This window comes from Theropithecus gelada, chromosome 8 (assembly GCF_003255815.1).
Source record: "Theropithecus gelada isolate Dixy chromosome 8, Tgel_1.0, whole genome shotgun sequence".
NCBI classification, from domain to species: Eukaryota; Metazoa; Chordata; class Mammalia; order Primates; family Cercopithecidae; genus Theropithecus; species Theropithecus gelada.
This window is the reverse complement of record NC_037676.1, coordinates 135791659-135815306: the sequence shown is the minus strand read 5'-3', so window position 1 is coordinate 135815306 and position 23648 is coordinate 135791659. Positions and strand designations below refer to the sequence as shown.

The window sequence follows — 23648 nt, the reverse complement described above, 5'->3', positions numbered from 1 at the left end:
GGCCTAGAACCCTGGATGGGAAAAACCAGGAACCCAGAAGATCTCAAGGGTCTTAGCAGGCAGACCCATATAATGTCTGGACCCTGACCCTCCCCACCTAGTGCCCCAGGATTGCAGAACACCCCCTTCCTTGTAGCCTTGCTCATTTGCTCAGAAGTCAAGGCCCAGGATGGAATCTCATTGCCTGAGAACGCAGGAGCATGAGGAGCTTCTAGGAAGCCCTTGCTTCTGTTGTGGGAGGGAGGCCTGTGTGTTTACCATCCCACAAGGAGAGCATGCGGTGGAGGAGAGGTGCTCCCCAGGAAAGGACTGGTGGCGGTGAGATGGGAGCACAGGATCCTTTGGGAGCAGGGCAACCCCAGCCCACCCTCACCCTCTTGATTCCTGCCTGTTCCATTCTCTTCCATGGCATGGAAGGAGTTCCCACCCCAGGCTCCTTGCTGGAGATATGACGGGAGCAAATAGCTGTGACACTGGTCCACTCTGAGCTCCTGCAGTGATCCTAAAGCCAAAATGAATAGTGCCCACTGCCTGTGGCCAGGGAGCTCGCTGCGCTGGGTGGGAAATGGTCCTATGAAGAATGAACTAGGGGTGGGTCGTTGGTGTTAATCTTAGATCCCCATGAGTAAGAAAGGACACATCTTTGTTGTCTGTGTCACTTTGATTATTAGTGAAGTAGAAATACTCTTTGTAGTCTATTGGTCATGTGCATTTCTTCAATATTGATTTGCCTTTTATCTACTATTTTTAAAAATTTGTGTTGTGTGCATTTGTGATGATCATTTTGCAAGAGCTCTTTGCGTTTATTATGGATATTAGCCAGGCATCCGACATGGGCTGAAAAGACGCTTGGTTTGCCATTTATTTTGCACTGTCATTCAGGGCATTTAGTCTTTTAGCACAGGAATCCAATTTTTTTTCTTTTTTATTTTTTCTTTTTTTTTCTGAGATGGTCTTGCTCTGTTACCCAGGCTAGAGTGCAGTGGTGTGATCTCAGCTCACTACAACCTCCACCTCCCGGGTTCAAGCAATTCTTCTACCTCAGCCCCCCGAGTAGCTGGGATTATAGGTGCGAGCCACCATGCCTGGCTATTTTTATTTTTGTATTTTTAGTAGAGACGGGGTTTCACCATGTTAGCCAGGCAGGTCTTAAACTCCTGACGTCGTGATCCACCCGCCTCAGCCTCCCAAAGTACTGGGATTACAGGTGTGAGCCATCACGCCCAGCCAAAACCTTTTTCTAGAAAGAATCAGATAATAAATATTTTAGGCTTTGAGAGCCATGCCTTCTCACTTCCATCTGTTTGACTGTGCCATTGGAGCATGAAAGCAGCCGTGGACACTGTGTACACAGACGTTCACATTTCTTATGTGTTCAGTCTTTTCTTCTATGTAAATATGGGAGGACTTCCCTACTCCAAAATTAAATGAAAGAAAAACAAAAAACTAGAGAAGAGGAAAAGTCCTCAAAAGTGGTATAAGTGTAATAAGCAGTGATGAGTGCTGACAGAAGATGTACTAGCATCGCCTTGGATCTCCGTAGGTCTTTACTCCCCAGGAGAAGAGGCGAGAGTGAGCACTGCTGCAGGCAGGGGCAAAGTCACGAGGGAAAGCCGAGGCATCCGGGCCTGGGGGAGCTCTTCAGCAGGGTCGGGGTGGGGGTGGCACTCCAAGGGGCGTCCCCTGATCCTGTGCCTCTCCTCTGATCCTTATTCTCTCTGCTGACCTTGATGACTGTGTTCTCAGAGGACACTGGGCTCAATTGTGTCTTGAGAGACGTGTTCAGCCAACCACCTGGTCTTTGTTAGTCCCAGTGAGACCCCAAGTGAAACCCCTCAGCTTCCTTCTATGGAAACCATCAGGCCCCTTCCTCCCCTCTAATCTGGGCCCTCCCAGGGACTGGATTGTCAGGTCTGATCTTAAGGAATCACATGTGAATTTTACACTTAGCTCCTCTACCCTTTTCTTTTAATGCTGTTTCACAGATGTTCTGAAACCCAGTGCTGTATTTAAGATATAACTTTCCTATCCTGTAACTTTGAATGATAAACTAAAACATCCAGCTGGTTTTGCAAAGGGTTTTCTGAGTGTGAGAGGGTCAGATGGGTGTTCTCCCCTTCTCCTCCCAACCCTTATCTTGGTTGCTCTCATGACATACTGGAGAAACAGGCTTGGGCCTGGACCAACCCTGTGTAGACTCACAGACTCACAGCTGGCCATGGGACCTGGGACAGGCCCTTCACCTTTCAGTGGCCTCCGAAATGATGGTATCTGTGATGCTTAACTTAATATTGAATGTCAACTCATTTGATTGAATGATAAAAAGTATTGTTCCTGGATGTGTCTTTGAGAGTGTTCCCAAAGGAGATTAACCTTTGAGTCAGTGGACTGGGAGAGGCAGACACACCCTCAATCTGAATGGGCACCCTCTAATCAGCTGCCAGCGTGGCCAGGATAAAAGCAGGCAGAGGAACATGGAAGGACTAGACTGGTAGATTGGCTGAGTCTTCTCGCCCCCATCTTTCTCCTGTGCGGGATGCTTCCTGTCCTCGAACATCGGACTCCAAGGTCTTCAGCTTTTGGACTGTTGGATTTACACCAGTGGTTTGCCAGGGACTCTTGGGCCTTTGGCCACAGACTGAAGGCTGTGCTGTCGGCTTCCGTCCTTTTGAGGTTTTGGGACTCATACTGATCCGCCACTAGTTTCCTTGCTTTTCAACTTGCAGACGGCCTATCATGGGACTTTACCTTGTGATGGTGTGAGTCAATTCTTAATGTTTGTTTTTGTTTTTGTTTTGAGACAGCGTCCCACTCTGTCGCCAGGCTGGAGTGCAGTGGTGCATTCTCAGCTCCCTGCAACCTCTGCCTCCCAGGTTCAAGCGATCCTCCTGCCTCAACCTCCCAAGTAGCTGGGATTACAGGCACCTGCCACCACACTCGGCTAATGTTTTGTATTTTTAGTAGAGATGGGCTTTCACCATGTTGGCCAGAATGGTCTCAATCTCTTGGCCTCATGATCCACCCACCTCGGCCTCCCAAAGTGCTGGGATTACAGGTGTGAGCCACCGTGCCTGGCCTTCTCCTTAATAAACTCCCTTTTATATATACATCTATCCTATTAGTCCTGTCCCTCTAGAGAACCCTGACTGGAAACATGTGACTGGAAGCGTCTCTAGTGAAGGTGCAGTGAGACAACTTAGCTAGTATGTATTGGTGTGACACGTTGGCATCACTCCAGAGCCTGGTGACCTAGGTTTGGGTGACTGACTTTGCTGCCTACTAGCTGTGTAGCCTGGAACAAGCGACTTCACTTCTTTGTGCTTGTGTAAATATGGGGGGATGATAAGGCACCTAATAATAGATTGTTTGGAAGATCGAATGGCTTAATCCACATCAGGTGTCTGAAACAGTGCACATCTACGTAGTTGGGAAATGTTAGCTATTGTAGGCCAAGTGCCAGTCACATAGTAGGTGTTCAATAAATACAACCACCTTTCTGTTATTAGATGTGCTGGAACAATTCCATTACACTAACTTTTGCTACTTTTGTAAGAACTGCAGATTTAATGCCTATCTACCTCCCCATAAGCACTGTTAATTAAAGCCCCCAAGCCCAGATAACCTTGCTTTTCTGTCCTTAGCAAGCTTTGGCTTGATAAGAATTTTCAAAATGTGTTTGTTGATCTTTTAAAACCCCTGAGATGAATATTTACTGCCAAAATGTGCAAGTGTATCACAAGGATTTAATTCAGGCGCTAGATAATAATGCTGGAGATTTAAAGAAGGAAAATGGCGACGTTTTCATTTCTTTGCCCTCTATCTGCTATGGCTATGAGCACTTCTGTTTATCATTTAAATCCTATTTGAAAAGGTCACTGGTTATTTGCGTGAATCATACAGTGTGAGGACTTAGGAAAAAAGAGCCAAAGATTGGCCGTCGCAGTCGCCTGCTTAATTCCCTGTCCTTCCCCCATGATGGAGTTTGCTCTGAGTCTCTGCTATTCTCAGCTTGTGGTGGCCACCACGGGGTACAGGAGGACCCCTGGGTCCAGGCATGTGAGACTGTCAGTAATGATGAGAAGACCAGACACTGCTCAGAGTGCATGGAGTTTGTGAGTCCACTTGAAATTAGGCTGGTGCAACTGAGGAATGGTGCTTTAAATTTTATTCCATTTTAATTAATTAGCTAATTATTTTAATTAATTAGCTAATTTAATTAGTGGCATTAATTAGTTAATTAGTGCAACTGAAGAACTGTATTTTAAACTGAAATTTTCAATCCACTCTCATTTTTACTTGCATTCCTATTTTACAGAGGAGAAGTCTGAGGGTCCAAATGCTTCAGCACTGGTTTAGAATTGCCCGGTGTGTACGTAGTGGACCTGCTCTCTTCAGATAGGTGCAGACTATCTCTGAAAGGTCTCTCTGCCGCAGTTCCTCTCTAACGATGTTCAGCAGGTATTCTCTGAGCCTCCTGTAGCCTGTGTTCCGCAGGTGTGAGGTGAAGGGGAGATGGCGTATTTATTGGCCTCGTATCTGATAGTTGCCCGCACATTGTGCCCAGAGAAGCACTTTGGGAAGTGGAGCTGGTGTTCAAAAGGTCACTAATTGGCTTATTCCCGAGGATTCATCTTCAGGTGTTGAAATCTCTTTTTTGAAAGACCTAACCTGGGAAGTCCACTGAATACAGGTGTGTGATGCAGTTTCTCAGGGACAGCAGGAAACCAGGGGAAGTTTCCAGAGACGAGAAGTGTGAAGAGCCATTCTCCATTGCTTTTTTTTTTTTTTTTTTTTTTGAGATGGAGTTTCACTCTTGCTGCCCAGGCTGGAGTGCAATGGCGTGATATTGGCTCACTGCAACCTCTGCCTTCTGGGTTCAAGTGATTCTCCTGCCTCAGCCACCCGAGTAGCTGGGATTACAGGCATGTGCCACCAGGCCCAGCTAATTTTGTTTATTTTTAGTAGAGATGGAGTTTCACCATGTTGGCCAGGCTGGTCTCGAACTCCAGACCTCAGTTGATCCACCCGCCTTGTCCTTCCAAAGGACTGGGATTACAGGCGTGAGCCACGGCGCCTGACCCTCCTTCACTAATTTGCTGGGTTACAGTCACTGCCCTCCAGAGGGACATGATCTGCCCTGCTTCCCTCACTGACCTCATCCTGTAAAATTATCCCTTTTACTCCCCACACTGGCTGAATACCACCAGCTCCTTTCCACCCTGTGATCTCCCACTGGCATGTCCCTCCACCTGAGCTCCACTCTCCTCACCTGGTGTTTGCAAGCAGCTCACTCAGGAGTTCAGTCTCACGGTCCCCCGGTGCCCCATGCCCTGTCATTTGCAGTGGTGTCCTGTGATCCTCACAGGAGCCTTGTGAAGTCAGTCCTGTTCTCATTTTACCGACGAACCTTAGAGAGGCTCCATAGTTCACTCAGAGTCTCGAAGCAAGTGAAACGCAAGGGTAGAGCCCACTTCTGTCTGGCCCTAGACCCTGTGCCTCAACTGTACAACCAGTATTCTCTGATAGAACTTTCCCAGTGATGGAAATGTTCAATATCTGTACTGTCCAGTTCAGTAGCCTCTCACTGCATGAGACTACTAGGCACTTGAAATTTGGCTGGTGCCACTGAAGAACTGTGCTTTAAATTTCATTCAATTTTAGTTAATTAGCGAATTATTTTAATTGATTAGCTAATTTAGTTAGGAACACTAATTAGTTAATTAATGAGTGCATCTGAGGAACTGCATTTTAAACTTAAAATTTAATTTTAATTGGAAATAGCCACATGAGGCTGGTAACTGTAAAGAACTGTGACAAGCCTGAGATGTCTCCCTATTTGCAAGCTGACAAATTAGCCTGCTGACAGATGCTGGCAGAAGACAGGAGCTTCCTGGATCAGAGACGAGGGACTTCATTACTCACAGCACAGTGGGCAGCCGGCTTGAGTTTCATACTTGTGTCGTTTCTGCTTGCCTCCAAGTCCCATGGGGTTTTGTGCAAAAGCATTTACCATTATCTGCACTGTTTTGTATGATACACAAGCTTTCAGAGAGAGGGACTATATATATCACTCCTCATTGTATCTTCAGTATCCCAAAGAGAGCCTGGAACATTCTAGGGACCTAACAAGTCTCTACTAAATGACCAATAGCTCTGGTTCCTCACAAAAGCCAAGAGTCTGGACCCAGTGGTTATTGAGGATCCTCCCGGCTCTTGAAGAAGGTCTCTGAATTTAAGTGAGTGCCCTGCTTCTGAGGTTGTCTCTTCCTCACAGTCACTGCGGAGAACAGCCTCAAACAGGGCCCTCAGTTTCCTCCCTGCAGAGCCTGAGTCTGGGACTCCGTGCACGCAGATTGCAGAGGAAGTGTTCTAGGGAAAGGATGGGGGACACAGGGCTATGCAGGGGAGCTGCTGAGCAGGGATATACTCCCAGCTAGATCCTATGGCCAATCCCAGAGCACAAACTGCACCATGAGACTGTCCCACAAACCTAAAAGTTTGGCCTGGACCCAGGGACATTTGGGAGCCTCAGAAGATTATAGGCAGCAGGAAGGAAAGACAGAAATCCGAGAATTCCACATAAGAAAACGTGTTCTGGACTCTGGAGTCCAGGTGGTTTGGTGTTTGACTCAGACTGTAGGTGGCAGTAGGGAAGAGAAATGAGCATGCTTCCATGCTGTTGGGGAAAGGTGCATTTTTTTTCAACTCTAGTACTGACCATCAGCAGGGGAAACCGAAGGAAAAGGCAAAGGAGGCCAATCTTGTGTAACCCCGTGTCCCTCCGTCATTGTCTGTGGGCTGCCTAGGGTGTGGGGGGTGAGAGGGTGGGCACCTCCCAGGGGAGGCAGCTCCTGTGTGGCCAGAGGCAGTTCTCTGGATCAAGGGACAGCTGCAAGCTGTCAGCAACCAATAGTCACAGCAGCTGAGGGGTGGTGGCCCAGCCAGAAGAGGCCCCTGGGCAGAGTGCCAGCAGCATCTACCCTGCAGGGACCCAGCACCTTCCAGGTAGCCTGACCCCAGCTAAGGAAATGAAAACCTGAAACCTGCCTTTCCAGGTGAAGTGGCTCCGAGGGTCACTGGGCGTAATTTGCTACCTAAGGAAAGTCCAGCGGTTCTTGATTACCATCCCCTGCCCTCCACGCCGCTCAGGTTTCCTGCTCGTCCTCTGGGCCAGCCTGGAGAAGAAACGCACAATAAGTCTTCTTTTCTTCATGTCCCTACAATGTGCCAGGAACTCTTCAAGAAACTTGGCCTATATTATCTCGTCTAACTTTCCCAGCAACCCCGAGAAATGGGCCTTGTAATGCCCGTGCCTGCAAGGTGGAAGCCGTGGCTGGCCGAGGTGAAATCCCTTCCCGGCACCGCACAGCTAGGAATGGCAGTGCCAGGACTCAAAGCCAACCTCCTGGGCCAAAGCCTGTGCTCTTCCCCACCATCTCCATGGGCGTGGGTCGGGGAGAGGACGCATCAGGAGACTGTGCCTTCCTGTTCTTTCTCTTTCTCCAGGCAGCCCCAGCAAGCACTGCAGGAATTCAGGGAGCGAAGAGGGAAGTTAAGGAACCCTATCCTATGGTTTCCCCTACTGATGAGTAGTGGATTTGAGAATGTGCATCTTTCCCCAACAGCAAGGAAGCTCACTCATTGGTCTTCCCTACTGTCACCTGGCATCTGATTCAAACACCAAATTACCTGGACTCCAGAGTCTAGAACACGTTTCTTATGTGGAATTCTTGGATTCCCGTCTTTCCTTCCCGCTGCCTATAATCTTCTGAGACTCCCAAATATCTCTGGGTCAAGGCCCAACTTGTAGGCCTGGGTTTTGAGATCCCTCTGCAGTTTGCCAAGTTTCTTTATTTCTATTTATTTATTTATTTATTGTAATTTTTTTTTAGTAGAGACAGGGTTTCACCATGTTAGCCAGGATGGTCTCCATCCTCTGATCTTGTGACCCACCCACCTCGGACTCCCAAAGTGTTGGGATTAAGGCATGAGCCACTGTACCTGGCCCAGGTTTCTTTTTTTTTTTTTTTTTTTTTGAGACCAAGTCTCACTCTTGTCCCCCAAGCTGGAGTGCAATGGCACAATCTTGGCTCACTGCAACCTTCGCCTCCCAGGTTCGGCAATTCTCCTGCCTCAGCCTCCTGAGTAGCTGGGATTACAGATGCATATCACCACGCCCAGCTAATTTTTGTATTTTAAGTAGAGACGGGGGTTTCACCATGTTGGACAGGCTGGTCTCAAACTCCTGACCTCAGGTGATCTGCCCACCTCAGCCTCCCAAAGTGTTGGGATTACAGACATGAGCCACCGTGCCCAGCCGCAGTTTGCCAAGTTTCTTCCAACCAATCCTATCTTTCAAGGTTGCCCATCACCATCTCCCACTGTAATACAAAGGAGGTCTGCCATTTATTTGCTCAATACCTAAAAATATTTGTTCTTATTTAGGGAGCCATGCCACATGCCCAAGATGGGCAGATCACTTTGTATGTGTTGTCTTGTGTGAGCCTCACGAGGACCCCATCAGGTCAGTCCTGTTGTTCTCATCTTACAGATGAAAAATTGGAACTCAGTGAGGTACAATAACCTATTCAAAGTCTCAAAGCCAGTGAGGAATAGAACAAGGATTAATGCAAGTCAGTCTGGCCCAGACCCTGTGCTCTCTACTTCTCGGTCAGCACTCTCCAATAGAACTTTCCCAGTGATGGAAATGCTGTATGTTGGTACTGCCCAGGTCAGTAGCTGCTAGCCACATGAGGCTGTTAAGCACTTAAAATTTAGCTGGTGCAACTGAGGAACTGTTCTTTAAATTATATTCAATTTTAATTAATTCAATTAATTTAATTAGTGGCATTAATTAGTTAATTAATGAGTGCAACTGAGGACTTGTATTTTAAATTTAAAATATAAGTTTAATTAGAAATAGCGGGTGAGCGCGGTGGCTCACACCTGTAATTCCAGCACTTTGGGAGGCCGAGGTGGGCGAGCTGCGAGGTCAGGAGTTCGAGGCTAGCCTGGCCAACATGGCGAAACCCTGTCTGCACTAAAAATACAAAACTTAGCCGGGCATGGTGGCATGTGCCTGTAATCCCAGCTACTCAGGAGACTGAGGCAGGAGAATCGCTTGAACCCAGGAGTTGGAGATTGCAGTGAGCCAAGATTGCACCACTGCACTCCATCCTGGGCGACAAGAGTGAAACTCCATCTCAAAAAAAAAAAAAAAAAAGAAAAAGAAAGAAAGAAAAGAAAAGAAAAGAAAAAAAAAGAAATAGCCACATGAGGCTAGTAGACATAAAGAACTGTGACAGATCTGAGATGTCACCCTATTTGCAAGCCAACAGATTAGCTTGCTGGCAGATGCTGACAAAAGATAGCAGCTTCCTGGATTAGAGTCAAAAGACTTTACTCCAGCACAGCAGGCAGCCTAAGTTTCACGTTTGCATCATTTCTACTTGTACCCCAAGTCTCATGGGCTTGCTTCATAGATGAGGAACCTCAATCTTTTACAATAATGGTCTGCAAGTGAACCTACTCAACTTTTCTCTTGGAGGGAGGCATTATCTTCATGATCCTGGAGGGTGAGCACATCTGAGCCCTGCTCTGGAAGGAGACACTGTCTCTATGTTCTATGCTCTGTGCCTCCTTAAAAAGGTAGTTCAGAAAAGAAACCTCCCTGTGCTTCTGCTTGCAAGACACACGGAAGTGCAAGAGACCCATAAAGAATTGTCTGTCAGCCATGATGCTGCATTGGATACTGCAACTCCCAATTGTCTGCAGTGACTGTTCTGGGATGTTTCACATGTATTACATCATTGACCACCCCCAGATGTCTGCAGAGTTAGCCTGTCTTTTCTGTTTAGCAGGTGAAGAAATTGAGGCTCACTCCCACCCAGCTTCCTGAACTTTGAGATCGTGGATTCTCCTACCCAATACCAACTCTTTCTACTTCCCCCTTGTTCCCCCAAAAAACAGAAACCTGGAATGTGTGTCCTCCTCACTCCTTTTCAAAACTTTACCCTCCAAAACTGGAATTCCTTTTCTCTTCTGCCTTGTCATCTTCTTCCGATTTTCCAGAAGAGTTGCCAGGCTGACCTCCTCCCCGAAGCCTTCCTTGCGTAGCCCAACCTGTGCTGAACTCCCCTGTCTCTTCTCGATCATAGAAGGTCCTATCTCATACTCTTCACTGACAGCTCTTGAGGGCAGAGTCTGTACCTTCCCATGGCCACTCTTCCCCAACATGGCCTATCTCAGGAGTTGGGGGAAAAACAAACCAACAAATAAGAACTCAAAAAACTAAACCAGAAACAAGCAGCTATTATTTTATGCCTGGGATTGACTTCCCACTTCACTACCCACTTTCAATTCCAGGCCCCAGGGAGTGGGTGAATGGGCTTGATTCTTTCCCAGAAAGGGGAGATGTTTTGAAATGACTCAAAGAAAAGCTGATTGGATTGGATTGAGTTTTGGTAAATCCACCCACAAGAGTAGAGAAACTTGACATTTGCCTTCCGAGCCAGCAAGAGGGAGGAATCTCATTTCCTTCTAACTGAGCAGGAGGCGATGGAATGATGCCTGAGCAGGTCTCAGGAGACTGGGTTCTAGTCCAAATTCTGAGGCTGGCTGGCTACATGACCTTGGGGAAGACACTCCCCTTTTCCAGGTCTTAGTTTCTCATCTGTGATGCAGGACTGGAGGAGGGGGAGAGGAGTCAGACTCTCCAGTTGCCCTCCCACCCTACCTTCCATTCTGGGCTTCAGTGGCTCTCCGGGCCAGGAGAGCCCAGCCTTCACTTCACAGGAACTCAGTGACGTTCTGCTCCTCCCAGCCTACTTCCTGCCACCTCCCTGAGCAGGATCAGCCTTCCCTCCTCTCCATGTACAGTGTAGACGTTGCACACTGCCTGGCTGAGGGAGCACCGACTGTAAGGCTGTGCTGAAATAGCAGCATTTGATTCTAATCCAAACTCCTCTATCTTCAGCCCTGATACATTACCTCATCATAAACATAATTCACAGTGCCGCCATCGCTGCCTTGAAAGGTGGGCATGTTTTTCTCTGCACTCTCATTCAGTTATTTTTAGGAAATGCCATGTAGTTCCCATACACTTGACATCTACCTGCTTTCACTACATCTGGAGAGATTCAGGAAATCAGAAAGTCCTTGTTAAGGATAAGGCCTAGGGTGGAGCTGCGATGTACTTTCCATTTGTAAAACCCAGGCAGAAGAGTCCCTGCAGGTTAAAGACACAGATAAAGAAAAACAATTGATCGAAGAACAATTGGCCCAGCTAGGGTGGAGGTTCTCCAGGCAACCAGGGAGTGGGGGGCTGGACGGAGGGAGGAAGGAAAGGAGGGAGGGAGGGTCTTCAAGGAGGGGTGTCAGGGATGGGGCAGAGAGGGAGCAGACAGTGGATCCTAATCATTACAGGCACTGTGCTGAGAACTCTTACCACCTCTCACTGAATCCTTACAGCAGCCCCAGGACGTGGGTATGCTCATTATCCCTGTTTTGCAGATGAGAAAACTGAAGTTCAGAGATGAAATGGCTTATCCATGGCCACTGAGCTGCAAAATGGCAGAGCCTGAGTGGGAGTCGGATCTCCCCACCATCTACTCAGTTCTTACAAATCAAACGTTTGTTGGGGGGAGATAGAATGCTTGCAAAAGGAACTCTGTGTTTGTCAGCTTTGCTGCGTAACAAAATCTTCCAAGCTCAGTGACTTGCAACAAATGTTTATTTCTTGTTCATTACAAGTGAAAATGCTGTGGGTAACCTGCAGGTCAGCTGTGGCTCAGCAAAGCTCTGTGAATTTTCTCAGTTTAAGGTCAAGGGTGAAGGTAGTCGCTAACCAGGACATGCTGTCCTCTAACCAGAACTGAAAGAACTACGTAGTCAAATTTCAGCTTTCTGCTCAGAGATGGCACATGTTAGAACCGCACATACTCTGTCGACCAAAGCAAGTGACGTGGCCAAGCCCAATATCAGTGGAGCAGGGAGGGATATTGTCTGTCCTCCCACAGTGAGAGGTGGAGGGTGCTAGAAGGGGAATAAATAGTTGCATAATACAGTTGGCTGGGCCGCACTGGGCTCTGCAGACAGATGCCTGGGTCTGACTCCTATCTCTGTCACTTAATAGTTGTGGTCATATGGCCTTCAGCAAAGTGCTTGACCACACTGTGCCTCAGCTTTCTCATCCGCAAAATGGGGATGATAGTTATAGTCCTGCATTAATTTGCTAGAGCTACCATAACAAAATATCACAAACTTGGTGGCTTAAACGACAGAAATTTATTTTCTCACATATCTGTAAGCTGGAAGCCCAAGATCAAGGTGTCTTCAGGGTTGGTTTCTGATGAGGGCTCTCTTTCTGTTGCAAATGGCTGCCTTCTAATTTGTCCTCACATGACTTTCTTCTGTGCATATGGTGAGAGTGCTGTCTGGCACCTCTTTTTTTTTTTTTTTTTTTTTTAATAGGAACATCAGTTCTAGCAGATTGTGGCCCCACCATTATGATCTCATTTAACCTTATTATCTTCCTAAAGGTCTTATCTCCAAATACAGTCATCTTGAGGGTTAAGGCATCAACATATGAATTTGGTGGGGGTGTGGGGGACAGTTCAGTCCATAGCAAGGGCCAGTTCTGCAGGGCTGTTGTGATGATTTAAATGGGTTAGGATAGTGTCTGGCCTACAGGCAAGCACTGAATAAGAGCTAGGCTGCTCTTAGTGCCCTGGTGGTAGCAGGCCCCACAGTATCATGATTGGGCATTCCCTGCAATGATAATGCCTCATTTGCTTTCTTTGTCCTTTGCAACCTCTCCCAATTCCTGGCATAAATGAGGTGACCAGGAAATGGATGCTTGTGTCCCCCAGCGAATCCTGAGGCAGTTGACAGAAGGCACGCAGGGTTTGAGGTGCCCTGGGCTGCACTCGCTGCTGTGTTGCTGACCTGCTTGGTGACTTTGGTCAAGCCACCGTCTTCTGCCAGCCAGGATGCATCTCATTAAGACAAAGCTTGTTTTGTCCACGAAATCTCAGCAGATTTCATTTCCCCATGCCTTTTGTGGCTATTCCTAAGTATTGGGTAGTGCTCAGAGCCAAAGTGCTAGAGATTGGGTTTTTGTTGTTGTTGTTGTTGTTGTTTTCTTGAGATGGAGTTTCGCTCTTATGACCCAGGTTGGAGCACAGTGGCGCAATCTTGGCTCTCTGCAACCTTCGCCTCCCTGCAACCTCTGCTTCCCAGGTTCAAGCGATTCTCCTGCCTCAGCCTCCCAAGTAGCTGGGATTACAGGTGCCTGCCACCACACCTAGCTCATTTTTGTATTTTTAGTTGAGACAGGGTTTCACCATATTGGCCAAGCTGGTCTTTGAACTCCTGACCTCAAGTGATCCGCCCACCTTGACCTTCCAAAGTGCTGGGATTACAGGCTGAGCCACTGCACTCAGCCAGAGAGATTGTTTCTTTTACAGAAATGTTCTTATAGATTCCAAATGGACAGTAATTCTCCAAACCCCCTCCCACAGCTACTGCTCCCCACCTTAAGACAGCACCTAATGACCCCGCCAGATAGGGCCAGGCTGGACAGGCATAGGAGAAGTTACTCTCGCTGCCTGTGTCTGGGGCAGTTTCTGGGTTATGCCTAAGTGCACACACTTCCTTGGGAATGGGGGTGGGTGAGAACAGCCTTTGACCTGCAGACCTGGGTTCCAGTCCCCATTCTGCCCTTGCTCCCCTTAGTCCACCGAGCTGCTCGACCTCCGAGCTTCGGTTTCCTTCTGTGGGTGATGGCGAGGCTGGAGCTACCCCAAAGGACTGCCATGGGGCTAAATAATGGATGTGAAAGGCCTTAACCCAGTGCCAGGCACACAGCAGGTCCCAGAAAAAAGATGTGCCATCCTCTCACTTTCTGTTTACCCCACCCGTCCTCATCCTTCACTGAGTGAGTGTTTTCCTGCTCTTGAGTAGCTACCCACAGACACAGAACCACCCAGGCTTGGGGCGACCTCTTGGGATTCCGTGGCAACACTGAGAAAGCCTGCGTGGATTTTTCTATCCTCGCTCGTGTTACCTTTCCCACATCTGGCCTTGCTTAGAAAGAACGATGTCTGAGGCTGTTTGTTTAGTAGAGAGCTCTGTTAGCTGAGGAGGGACAGATTAAAGGCCGTGGGGACAGCCAAGCCTGTCCAAGTCCCCTTGCCTGGTGTGGCTCAGCCCGGCAGCGTTGGGAAGGAGAGCACCAGGTGAAAGTTTTGGCGTCCTCCCAGCTCGTTGCTAATTCGTTATTTGTATGATGACTGATGCAGTGCATTTTTGACCCTCTCAGTCTCAACTTCCTCATCAGGGAAACAGGAACAAAGATACCTTCTGTGAGATGTGCAGCATCTGGCCCAGAGTAGAAGGTGATGATGATGATGAAGATGATGATAGCTCAGCCCTTAGGGAGCATTGCTGACAGGCCAGGAATGCTTTAAGCACTTCATATTCATTGACCCTCTTAATCTTCTTGGCAACCCTAGGAGGTGGGCGCTATTATTCTTTTTCTTTACAGATGAGGAAACTGAGGCACAGCGAGGTTAAGTGACTCCGGGCAGGATGTACCGCCAGTGAATGACAGGGCTGGGAATTGGACCCAGGCTGTCTTGCTCCATAGCCCCCGACCCTCATCACTGCCCTCAGACCCAGGTGACATCAATTATGTCAAGCTGTGTCTCCTCCCTACAACCTTCCCTGCACTGTTGGGGAAAAGGACACAAAGAGCAGGTGTTGCTTGTTCTGAAAAGTACTTACTTTTAATTAAACTAAAAATATCCCTTTCGTGTTGTTTCTCTAGAGAGTCAGAGGCAAGGCAGCCCCTCCCTGGGCACCTGCTCCCTCCTTCAGGCCCCCGTGGGCCTCTCGGTGTGATATTAATGTCTGAAGGCCTCCGACTCATCCATTATTGATGGGGCATGGGCACACTGTGGGGAGAGGGTGAGATTGAGGCCCAGGCAGTCTTAACAGCTCAGGAAGTTCTTTTTATCCCTGTCCCTGGTGGAAAAGTGCATTACAGGTGACAGGCGCAAAAGCAGCTGTGACCGAAGCTACTGCCAGCCGTGGGTAGGGCATGATTATCATTTGTTATTGCCCCCTACTGAGCACCCACTTCTCATTCAGGATTTAGGAAAAAAATTACAGCAATGGCAACACCACTTCTCTGATCTTGAGTCTTAGGTTCACGTCTCTCTGTTCCTTCACAAAATGCCTAGCTGTCTGTTTCCTGCCAGTTAGAAGAATATGCCAGACTCAGAACTACCTCCCGCCCCGGCCCAGTGAGATCTGTGAGCTGCCCCCAGCCCTGTTGTGAGTGCACACACTTCCCTGGGGTTGGGGGTGGGTGAAAACAGCCTTTGACCTGCAGACCTGGGTTCCAGTCCCCATTCTGCCCTTGCCCCCCTTAGTCCACCAAGCTGCTCGACCTCCGAGCTTTGGTTTCACTCTGGGTGTGATGGCGAGGCTGGAGCTACCCCAAGGGACTGTCATGAGGCTAAATAATGGATGTGAAAGGCCTTAACCCAGTGCCGGGCACACAGCAGGTCCCAGAAAAAGGATGTGCCATCCTCTCACTTTCTGTTTACTCCACCTGTCCTTATCCTTCAGGGTTTGAGCAAGATCCGCTTGTCCTGGCCCTCTTTGACTCATTCCTCCCCCATTTCGGTGTTTTGCACGTTGGTTAAAACTCTTTGGGGCAGGCTCTCCAAATTTAGTATTTTTACAACAGGAAGTGGTCTTAGAGCTCATGCAGCTCAGAGCTTTCTGTTTGCAGTTTGGGACAGGAAGCTTCTGCACGAAGGTCCCCTGGCTCCCGTCCAGTGCTCCTTAAGTGACTATCTTCTTTCCCCACACTGAGTGCCTTGATAGGGCTCAGAGGCTTCATGTGAGCACTTAGCATTTACTGTGTATATCTGAGCCAAGCAGGGACAGAAACTGTCTCACCGATCCTCACGCCCTCTCCCCATGCTCAGTGTCCTGAGTATTTTCTTCTATTTTTCAGATGAAGAAACTGAGGCTCAGAGAAGTTAAGAGACTCCATTGAGGTCACACAGCCGGTAAGTGGCAGAGCTGGGATTCAAACCCAGCTCTCTTTCACTCCAGAACCTGTGCTCTAAATTGCCTTGCTTTCTTTGCCTTAAAATGGGGAGACCTGCGACTTTGTTTTCTGTTTTGATGGTGCTCACACAGATTCCTGGGTTGAAAGGAGAGGGCCCCTGGGTCCAAGAATTCAGAAGGGTGGTGGTGTTTGAGAAAAACAGTCCCATTCCCAGTGGGTGCCGTGGCTGGGACAAACCCGGAGCTTCAGCACACCCGGGTTCAGGATCGAGCCCACTGTGGCCAGCAGGGTCCTGGGTCCATTCTCCCAGGAGGGTTGCTCCGAGGCCCCAGGATCTCTAGGAACCAGACCCCTGGAACCCCACAGCAGGGCCCAGGTGCCTCTTCGTGTGCTGTGTGCCTCACGTTCTGCCTCAACCACAGAGGAGCCCGGCAGGCAGGACTCAGTCTCACTCAGCACCACTCTGGATGGTTGCATAGTTACACGGTGTGGTTTGTAGTATTTTTGGTTTTGTTGTTTTTGCAAAAGCCAAAGGAAGTCTGTGGGCTGAGTTCTACCTTCCCTTCTTTGAGGATAGTTGGTCTGCTCAGTCAGGGGCAAGCAGAGCTCAGCTAGGGGAAAAAACAAAAACAAAACAAAACAAAAAAACCCTCCAAACACAAAGTTCACAGATCAGAGGGCACCTGACCTAGCCGGACAGTGGCACTGGCTGTTCATGGGCAGGGCTCATTGGAAGTTCCGTTACAATCATCCCATTTTCCAGATGAGGACACTGAGGCCCAGAACCAACCACACCCTCACCTCTTGGGAGGCACAAATCAGAATGAATCTTTGCTCCCTGAGTGCTGAGTGCTTTGCTGTTTCACAGCTCGCTGTCCCTGCAGTCCACACATACTCATTGAGGGCCTACTGCTGCTCCCAGCAGGCACACAACAGTCAGGGAGTCGGTTGAACTGCCTGCCTCCTGGTGGGGGAAGACAGAGAGACAGACATTCAGTCCACTGTCAAGTGCTAGTTCCTCATGAAGGCTGTGAAGGGGAATGCCACAGAACAAGTGGCACAGACAGCGATGCTATTTTAGGGTGATCAGGCTAGGCTTCTCCAAGGAGAAGCATTTGGACAGAACCGTGAATGCAGTGGGTGAGCAAGCCATATGAATTCTGGGGTAGGAACAGTATTGGTAGAGGGAACAGCAGGTGCAAAGGCCCTGAGGCAGAGAGTATGCTTGGTGTACCATCACGCTCTTTGAGTTTGATTCTCTGGGTGTTTGCTACCCCACCCCCCACCACCATCACAGCGGCTGCTCACCTCTAGTATCCCTTCCTTAGTCACCTCCAAGTGTCTGCAGGAGTGTGGCAGTGGGATGGGGGTTGTGTAGCAAGAAAAATCAAACAAAATTGCATGGGGCAGAAGAAAGGTGTATAATAGGAAACTACTTGTCTTAGTCCTTAATCCTCTTTGCACAATTTCTGTCTTTGATGAAGCTTGCAATGGTTTCATCTTCTTGCTTTGTATGTATTCTCAAAATACCTTCTTTAACTAGAGCTGTGAGTTCTCAGCACACTGCAGTCCACTATGTCAGGCCTGTCTTTCCAGGCAGAGCAGGAACCCAGATTCAAAAACCACAGAAATAGGAGAAGAAATAGTTTTGGAAACTACACTGCCGACCTTGTGCTGAGCTCAGGGAGGGAGGTGCAGCAGGCAGACAGTGGCTGGGTGGGGGTGCAGTGGCTGACAGACCTCCGGACCTCTGTCTGGGCACAGCCATTAGGCTTAGGCCCCTGTGTGCGGACTCAGGTCCCTCCTTCATCACAGGGTGGTGTTAGCACCAGCCGAGTTCCTGGGGGAGCGGTTCGTGGGGCTGGGTGTGCTGGAAGAGACATGCTGAGGAGTTAGGGGCCCCAGGTTCTCTCTGACTTTGTTTTCTGTTTTGATTTTGCTCACATAGATTTATCAGTTGATAAAAAAGAAGGGCTCCTGGGTCCAAGAACTCGAAAGAGGGGTGGTATTTGGGAAAAATAGCCCCATCCCCGTTGGGTGCCGTGGCCTGGACAATCCCAGAGCATCCACACACCAGCGTTCAGGATTGAGCCCATTACGGCCGGCAGAGGCTCTGGTCCCCGTCCCAGGAAAGTTGCTCTGAGGCTCCAGGCTCTCTAGGAACCAGACCCCTGGGCTCCACAGCAGGGCCAGGTGCCTCTTCATGTGCTGTAGTTTCATCTGAGTGCCACCTCGGCCAGTGTACAACCTTGGGCAAGTCTCGCCCCCTCCTGGAGACTCTGAAAATGGAACAGAAAGGTGTGGTCATCTGTATGTTCCTGTGGTCTGGAAACGCTACAACCAACCTTTTTGCCTCTAAGGCAGGTAGCAGCCAGGCATGGGAACTGGGCTTCTGTCAGCTCCCCTTTGATTCTGTAGACCTCTGGCTCTTAGCAAAGAGATGTCCTAGAAAGGGGGGCAGTACGTTGGTGATCCTGTCTTGGACATTTAGACCAGAGCTTCCGCCCATTCTCACCTCTCCTTGACCTGAGACCTGTGGCTGCAGAACCAGAAACTCATTTCCAGAAGCAGCAGAATGTCTCTGTTTCCACAGGGCTCAGAAGTATTTATTAAGCCTTCCATTAACTGCATCTTACTCAGCTGGAAAAATAATACTCAGAAAGCAATTCTGTCTGGTTTCTGGCCTGTAAGCTCCTGAAGAGTCCTTGTAAGGAAGGCTCAAGAAACGCCTGTGCTGTGTGACTCGGAGCCCAGCCCTGCAGCTTCCCTCCAAGGAGCAGGCAGCTCAGTGGTTGACCAGCAAGCCCATTATCATTCAGCACCATTGGGTAATCCATGTGTCTGCCTGTCAATTAAACAAGTGCTTAAGAGGGGCCTGGGGCCAGGGGCACATACCGAGAGTACTAAGGCTAAATAAGACACAGCACGTGCCCTCCACAGAAGTTCAGGCGCAACATGACCACTTTCTCTATTCGGTAAAACCCAGAGAGTTCTTGACTTTATTATTCGCAGTTCAAAAGCGGCGTGAGCTTTTGTGTCGGCTCCCCTTCACCCCCTAAGTGCCATAGTGGGCATGCGGAGGGCCCATATAGATGCCTGCACATGCAATGGGTTACGATATAGGACAGGAACACCAAGCTTGGGGGATCCACCATCTTGTGACAGACAGCGAGCAAGCCAGCTTTTTGTCCCAGAGGGAGACATTACCGCATGTCTCAGGATTGGTTGCTGCAAATGCAAGCCAGGTACAGAGCAGTCAGAGCCTTGCATTCTTTGTCTACCCAGCAAGATGTGTAGGAATGCAAGAAACTCATGGAGGAATGTCTGCAAACAATGCATTAGCATTGCACATATCTGGATCTGAATCCTACCTCTAACAATTTAACTAAGTGTTAAATTGGGTAAATTGCAATCACTGGACTTCTCAGCCTCAGTTTCCTCTTCTATAAAGTGGGGATAATGCCTACTTTCCAGGTGATTGTGAAAGAGAGTGTAGGGTCACTCCTCTGGGAATACAGTAGGGAACTAAGAAAGCCCTTGAGTTCAAGAAACTTAGTTGCTCGGGGAATCCTTTCAGCTATATGTAAGTATGCAATGTCAGTCATGTGTGTGGCTCATGCCTGTAATCCCAGCACTTTGGGAGGCCGAGGCAGGCAGATCACGAGGTCAGGAGATGGAGACCATCTTGGCTAACATGGTGAAACCCTGTCTCTACTAAAAATACAAAAAATTAGCTGGGCGTGGTGGGACACACCTGTAGTCCCAGCTACTCGGGAGGCTGAAGGAGGAAAATCGCTTGAACCCAGGAGGTGGAGGTTGCAGTGAGCCAAGATCATGCCACTGCACTCCAGCCTGGGCGACGGAGCGAGACTCTATCTCAAAAAAATAAAAAAAATAAAAGAATAGAGGGAAAAATGCAGAGACCGATACATATCATGGTTCAGGGGCAGTTTCTGCAAGGATTTGCCATTTGACCCAGCATCCTGAATTGAGTAAAGGAATGACGTTACTACCTGTGGGAAGAGCATTCTGGGCAGAACAGATAGCCTGTGTGTAGGTCCTATGCTTGGCCTGCTTGAGGGATAGCGTGGAAGATGATGCAACTCTGCAGAGTGAATAAGGAAAAGGCATGGAAAATGGAATCAGAGAGTAGGCAGGGACCAGTTCATGTAGGATCTTGCAGGCCTTGATGAGAGCCTTGGATTGCATTGTGGGTATGGAGAGAACCCACTGGAGGCTTCAGGTAGGTGGGGGCAGGAGGAGAAAATGGCATAGAGGAGGCTGGGAGAGGCTGCAAGGTCTGGGATTTGCTTTTATCCTGCTGCTACTAACAAGTTAGCCTGTTAGTGTTTCATGGATCCTGGCAGAAGATGTGAGATTCCTGGGTCTGGAGTGTTGTAAAGTGGGAAAGATCTGACTGCTTTTGTGCACAAAGCCTGAGCTCAGAACGAACTCTTCTGAGTTTGAAGGGGAATGATAGCTCAGTCAATACTTTCAGAAGCTGAGCCTCAGTCAACAAATAGGAATGAGATTCTTGGAACAGATTCCAGAACACAGCGTATCAGAAGGCTCTTATTCTCTCTCAGCCTCCACGTCTTACCTGCAAAATAGGGAGAACATTGCTTCCCAGGCATATTGTGGGGCCTTGTAAATAGAAATTGAATCTGAAGACTTATTCTCTGAGTTAATAAGAAACAGCAAATTCTTCCTAATAATTTATCCTTCTAGGTTTCTGATGATCCCCTTTCTTCACTGAGAAGCTATTAATGTTTCTATGTAGCTCTGGTGCACAACACACCACTCTCAGACATGCTTGCAAAGTTTGCCTGCCAGTATCTTCCTGGATAAAGGATGGTGTTGGTCATTTAGGGGACGAGCAGAGAGAAGAAGGTGAAAAGAGTCAGAACCCAGAGGGGCAAGAGAAAATAGCCAGGGCGGCCTCTTTTTTTCTTTTTTTCTTTTTTTCTTTTTTTCCTGATACAGAGTCTTGCTCTGATGCCCAGGCTGGTGTGTAGTGGCGTAATCTTAGCTCACTGCAACCTCCACCTCCCAGGTTCAAGTGATTCTCCTGCCTCAGCCTCCCGAGTAGGTGGGACTACAGGTGTGTGCCACCACGCCTAGCTAATTTTTTATTTTTCTAGTAGAAATGGGGTTTCACCGTATTGGCCAGGCTGGTCTCAAACTCCTGACCTCGTGGTCCACCTGCCTGGGCCTCCCAAAGTGCTGGGATTACAGGCGTGAGCCACCGCGCCCAGCCAGGGTGGTTTTTCTTTCGATCACGTTTCTTCCTCCTGCCCCATGCTGTACATCTGAAGGGAGCTGAGGCTTATACGCAGTGTCCCCCACGTGCAAACTCATGTGCACCCTCTACCCACCCCAGGATGCTCAGCCAGCTGGCCAAGCTTTAGAGCTGGAATTCAGATGGCAGTCTCTAGCCAGTGCTGGGCACATTCTGCCATCCCCGTCCCTAGACCTTGTGCCTTTCCAGTCTTCATTTCTCCCAAAGACCTAAGCAGTACAGCCGGCCTTGGCAAGGCCCGCCTCTTGTCGCTGCATTGTGGGAGGAGATAAAATGGCACTTGTGTGTTTTAAAGTTGAGCAGAACAAGACGTTTTTAAAATGCTGTGTTCCCTATGTGGGAGGCCTTCTAATGGGCAGCTGGGGACAAGGCGTCCAGTCCTCCCACCCCCGGGAGGTCCCGGAAGGGACTGCAGCGTGGGATGGGAGGCACACTCCCAGCGTTGGATGCCCACTTGGTGACCAGCTCAGATAGAACTGGGACAGAGCTGCCTCCTGCACCTCTGGCCATGAGGGTGTTTGGACATTCCCAGCAGTCATTCAGCATAGCTCCCTTTACCTCTCCTGCCAGAGTTGCCTCCTCATTGGACAGAGGGTGAGGAGGACTCGTGATCACTTTGTGGGGAGGGTGGGCAGAGTAGGGCTGAGCGGAGGTGAACTCCCCCTGCCGCATGAACGCTCCCCCAGGTGGGGCATGGGCGCCATCCAGAGAGACCAGCTGAGGCTGAAAGGTAGATTCTTAGAATGAAGAGCTGGGCCTCTGGAGCCGGGCTGCTTGGATCACCTTTTATCTTATTCTATTTTTTTGAGACAGAGTTGCACTCTGTCACCCAGGCTGAAGTGCAGTGCTACGATCTCGGCTCACTGCAACCTCCACCTCCCGGGTTCAAGCAATTCTCATGCCTCAGCCTCCCAAGTATCTGAGATTATAGGCATGTGCCACCACGCCCAGATAATTTTGTATTTTTAGTAGAGACAGGGTTTCACCATGTTGGCCAGCCTGGTCTCGAACTCCTGACCTCAAGTGATCCACCCGCCGCAGCCTCCCAAAGTGCTGGGATTACAGGCATGAGCCACCACGCCTAGCCCCATTTCTTCACTTTGAAAGAGAACATATCACCCCCTTGGTAAAGCTGTTGAGGTCAAACAAACAACCTGAGAGAAGTGCTGACTTGGTGCCTGGTGCAGACTTGGTGCACTTTAGGGACAGGACCCAGTGCTTTCTTCCCCAGCCATCTCCAGGACTCGTGAGCTGAGGCCACACTTGGGGAGACATCAATACTAGTATCTCACTCTCTCCATAGTCCACACCTCCTGTCCCCCAGGGACAGGCTCTGGGAATGCCTCCTGTTCAGAACGGGCCCCTGCTCTCCCACCTGCTTGCTGGGCCTCTGCAGGCCCAAGCTGCCCAGTGTCCTCTCGTATCTTCCATCCCGAGCCTCACCAGGACTGCCACGCTTCAGCTGCTATGAACATGCCCTGGACCCGTGGTGCCCATCCTTGCCCATCTGCTCCAGCCACCCGTGGACAGCTCTCGGTCCTCCCGGTGGACAGCTTGGCAGTCCCTTGTCAAGAGGGCAAGGTCTCCCTCCTTTCCTGACTGCTGGGCCCTTTCTGATGAGAGCTACCCTTCCTCTCCTCTGAGGCCCAGGGATGGGTGTGCAGCTGGGCCTGGGCCAGGGCAGTTAGTCCTGTGATCCAACTGGACACCGTGACACCCCTCCAACCTTCAGTGTCTGGGGATGGGATGGTTCATGCCAAATGCCTGCTGTCGCCTGACGTTCCCACCCATCCCAGAACCCTGGAGGGTGCTGCGCGCCTTGCCATCGCCGCAGCTGGGTTTATAATGTGATCTTAATCCCCGTTGTGAACACCGCTAGAGGTTGCCCCCCTCGGCTCCCTCAGGCGCCTCCTGGATGCCCCTGAAAATCAGTAGCGTTAAAATATTTCCACGAAGTCAGGGACTAGGGAGGAGGGGGCCTCTTTAAGCCACATGTCAGACTGTGAATCTCAGCTCCAGAGCGGCCACACCCCCAGCCCTTCCTTTATGCTGAGGGTTTGAGAACCAGCGACAGATGCCTGAGGGCAGGTGCAAGGGGCATTAGGAGCTCTGAATTGTCTCTTTTTTATCAGCCTCCTGCACCACCCAAATGGGGAGAAATCCTTTGTTCTGGGACAGGTGTGAGCCTGAGTGCCCTATGGTGCAACCGCTTGAATTCCTAGCCACATTACACGCTTCTAATGTCATTTGGATGTCCTGGGACTC

At 49.3% G+C, this 23648-nt stretch overlaps 1 protein-coding gene across 1 annotated transcript in view; it reads left to right on the top strand.

Moving 5' to 3' along the window:
* ST3GAL1 (ST3 beta-galactoside alpha-2,3-sialyltransferase 1) overlaps positions 1-23648 on the top strand; it is a 116366-nt gene that overhangs the window by 55629 nt on the left and 37089 nt on the right. The window contains exon 3 of the mRNA XM_025394447.1: positions 16028-16082. The gene's annotated coding sequence lies outside the window, so the exon portion shown is untranslated. The remainder of the gene's footprint in view (positions 1-16027; positions 16083-23648) is intronic.